Consider the following 4344-nt stretch of genomic DNA (forward strand, 5'->3'; position numbering starts at 1 on the left):
GCAAACCCAGACCCAGGTCTGAACCACATCCCCTAACAGCTGTAGGCTTAACTGAAAGCAGCTTACAGAAGTGTTCTTGTCTTTGACACTCAGATGCCCAACTCCCAATGGGGTCCAAACCCTAAATAAATTTACAGGGTAAACTCATAAATTGTTCACCCTCTATAACGCTGATAGAGAGATATGCACAGCTGTTTGTCTCCCCCGCCCCCACCAGGTATTAATACATACTCTGGGCTAATGAATAAGTAAAAAGTGATTTTATTAAATACAGAAAGTAGGATCCAAGTGGTTCCAAGTAGTAACAGACAGAACAAAGTGCATTACCCAGCAAAATAAAATAAAACCCGCAAGTCTATGTCTAATAAAACTGAATACAGACAAAACCTCACCAGTTCCAGTAAGCTTCCTTTTACAGACTAATCTCCTTTTAGTCCAGGTCCAGCAATCACTCACACCCCCTGTAGTTACTGTCTTTTGTTCCAGTTTCTTTCAGGTATCCTTGGGGGTGGAGAGGCTATCTCCTTAGCCAGATGAAGACCAAATGGAGAGGTCTCCCATGGGCTTAAATAGACTTTCTCTTGTAGGTGGAGACCCCCTCCTCTCTCCTATCCAAAGTCCAGCTCCAAGATGGAGTTATGGAGTCACCTGGACAAGTCACATGTCCATGCATGACTCACAGTTTTACAGGTAGCAGCCACGTGGCATCTTGAATGTCTCCAGGAAGACTTCTTATGTGGATTGGAGCCTTCCAAGATGCATTGTTCCTTAAGTGCTTCTTGACTGGGCACTTAACTTGGCGAATTCCTTTCTCCAGGAACTGACCAAATGCTCAACTAAGGTTATTTAGAACTCAAGCCAATACACGGCCAATCTTCATAAGTTTGAACACAAAAATGATACATGCAAATAGGATTAATAGATTCAGTAGATCATACCCTTTACATAGATATGTTACATGGCATATATAGCATAGAACATCTTCCAGTTATGTCATATATATTCATAAGCATATTTCCATAAAGCCCTATGGGGGGCACCATCACAGGAGGTGCCTGGCTTTTCACCAAGGGGGTTCTCATCTGGCCCGGTTCAGGCTTCTTTATGCCCCTTGCACGGTGCAAAGGAGCTGGTTTGAGGAAGAAAATCTGACCCAGATTAAACCCTTATCTCTTGCCATCCTCACTTCTAGGTGCCAGGATCCCCTCTGGTGGGGCCTTCACGTCTCCCTTCTGAGATCATCAGGGTAACAGGCCACCGGCACTGACTGTCAGGTGAACTCCAGTGGCTGTCTCAGATATGGAGATGGGCTAAAGCAGAGGGAACAAACAGCTGCACACCCGCTATCAATAGAATCCTTCATCCAGAAAACCAAAAGATCTGGTTAGGATCCTGAGACAGGAATACTGACCTTCCTCATTCCATAGCGTTTGGTACAAAAAACACACTTGACCAGCCATCAATCTATTGACACAGGCTCCCGTCAAATCTCAGTGAAGGGCAGCTGGGGCGGCAGCAAGTTTAGGGCAAAAAGACCTTGTATTTGAGACATTTCGAATTATTTCATGCTCACTGCAGCATCTGGGGGCCTGTGTGCTGGTTCCTGTGCTGCTTCTGATACTTGGAAAAGCCACGGGAAAAATTAATAAAAAATAGCACAACGCACAAACAAGTCTGAGTCCTTTGGTTAGTGCCAGATCCTTGTACTTCTCTAACCAACCTCTTCTCTTACTGCCTTATTTGTGAACTCTTAAAAGTTTTATACATTAACTATTTTTTCCATGACAGCACTCCTAGGGACCACAGTCAGGGATCAGGTTCCTCAAAGAGCTTATGGTCTGAGTATATGAGGTGAGACAAGAAGTGGAGACAGACAGGGGAACAAAGTAACAATGAGACAAAACTGGTCAGCATGAAAAACAGGTGGTCTCAGCAAATCAGCTGCCTAAGGCACTGTCATTGCACAGAGCGGTGAATAAATGCATTGAACTTTGCTGAAGACATTAGAGAGGGCCTTTGCTGTAACGAGGTTCCAACCAAACATAGACAAATACAAAACATGGGACAGTGGTTCACACGTGAGAAGGTTCAAGGGAAAATGTCGGAAAGTTTCATGGAGGGTTTTAAGAAGCGGGGGGTACTTGACATATGGAAAGTGGGAGTCTGTTTCAGGGAGAAGAGGCATGACGCAGAGTGGGAGAAAAAGGAGAAGTGAAGAGTTTTAAACCACACTCAGACATTTTGAACATGGGCCCTGACCCAAAGTCCATTGGAGTCAATGGGAGTCTTTCCAATGACTATGATGGGCTTTGATTCAGGTTTATTGGGTCTGACTCTCCTCTCAGTAACACCAGTGTAAACAAGGGGACGTCACTGCCCTGAAGTCAGTGGCATTGGCATGATGTGAAACTGGTGTAAACAGGAAGAAAATCAGGCCCATAGTCTTCATGTTCAAGAAAATGTTCCATGACGACACCCTCCAGGCAGTGTTATTTCCTGACCTCGCCATCCGCCTGCTTCAAAGAAAGCCACTGTGGTTTGTCATCAGAGCTGGGAGGAAGCACGAGAGCGTTGCTCGGCTAGTAGTAGGGGACGTTGGTAGCGATAACACTGAAGCTAGCCAAAGGGGCAAACCCTGCCTCACACCACCTGCCTGGAGATGCATGAACGCTTCCTGTATTATTGTACCACATACTATAAGCAAAAATAGGCTGGATTTTTTTTTAAGTAACACTGGCTGGGTTCTCACAACCTATAAAAGGGATATACATATTGGTAAAAGGAAGGGTGTGCCTGCTATGGGCCACTCATGTATCACCCTATTCATTCCTTCAGTGAGCAGAGGTCAGTGATGCTACATTTCTTTATTTTAATAATGTGCTGCTGAAAGGTATTGGGCAGACAGCCCTGGAGACTGGGAACCATGGCAGAGTTCCAAGAAGGACAGCAGGAAAGTGAGGCTGCCTCCCTCCGCAAACCCTCTGCACCTTAGCCCGAAGGACCGGTGGAAAGCGAGAGTTTTCTCTCTGTATCCAGGCTCCTTCCCTTTGTTTTTTCACCCTCCCTCACTCTCTTCTCCAGCTTTACTAATCGTTTTTTCCCACTGGATTGCCTCTCTCACTTCCCCTTGGCACTCCCTTTCCCACCCTCTTGCTCAAGCAGAACATGAAAGCAGTAACATCCAAGGTCAGCCTGAACTCTGGGACTCCGGCAGTTCAAGTAGGGTTGAAATAAGCTCATGCCATATTGGTTATGCTAAACATAATTGGCCCGACTCTACGGGTATGTCTACACTGAGGAGGTGTCACTGCAGCATGGGTAGCCATACCCAAAATAGATCTCTAGCTAGCTCCAAAAACGATAGCAGTGAAGCCATGGCAGCACAGGGTGCAGCTGGAGCTAGTCACTCGAATACACATCCAGAGTCCTGGATGGGCTTTTGCAGCCCATGCTGCCACCCGTGCTTTTGTGGGTGTTACTGGAGCTAGCCCGATCAAAGCTAGCTCAGGTATGTCTACACATGCTGCAACTTCCTTTGACTCAGAGTGCCTTTGTGTGCGTTAGCTTAACTTTGGGCTTGCTGAGGGCACTGTTAGCGGGCAGGTGGAGCGTCCACACAGATTTCAGAGTAGCAGCCGTGTTAGTCTGTATTCGCAAAAAGAAAAGGAGGACTTGTGACACCTTAGAGACCAACCAATTTATTTGAGCATGAGCTTTCGTGAGCTACAGCTCACTTCATCGGATGCATCCGATGAAGTGAGCTGTAGCTCACGAAAGCTCATGCTCAAATAAATTGGTTAGTCTCTAAGGTGCCACAAATACTCCTTTTCTTTTTGCATCCACACAGAGTAGCTAGTGAACACTAGCTAGTGCACAGCCGCTACTCTGGGCTTTTCCCCCGTGTAGACAAGCTTGGGGTGTAAAGGAAGGTTTAAGCTGCATTGGTGATAGGACTGGTGATCAAATGACATACATTAAGTGGAACAAGTACTGCTGCTTTGGGTTGGTTTTTACTTTGCATCTCCCGTGTTTTTAACGGTATGTCTAAAGCACCCAGAGCTTTGGATGGTGGGGGCGGAGTGCTCTTTGATGTGGGGTTCACATAAGACATAAATCTAAATAAAGAAAGAAAATAATTCAGTCCAGGTGCAACCTCACAACAAGGTTACGCCTGGGATGAATTTGGTCCAATATGTTTTGAAGCCTCCTATAAAAGGCTGCATACCATTTGTAGAGAGAGAAAGGAACTGATAGAGAACCTCAAGCATAGCGAGTTCTTTTTGTTGCTTTACTCCTTTCTGTTACTGGAAATACGTGCCACAGGAAGCAAGCAGCCATCACGGA

Source organism: Lepidochelys olivacea, assembly GCF_965140295.1.
Source record: "Lepidochelys olivacea isolate rLepOli2 genome assembly, chromosome: 21".
Classification (NCBI taxonomy): Eukaryota; Metazoa; Chordata; order Testudines; family Cheloniidae; genus Lepidochelys; species Lepidochelys olivacea.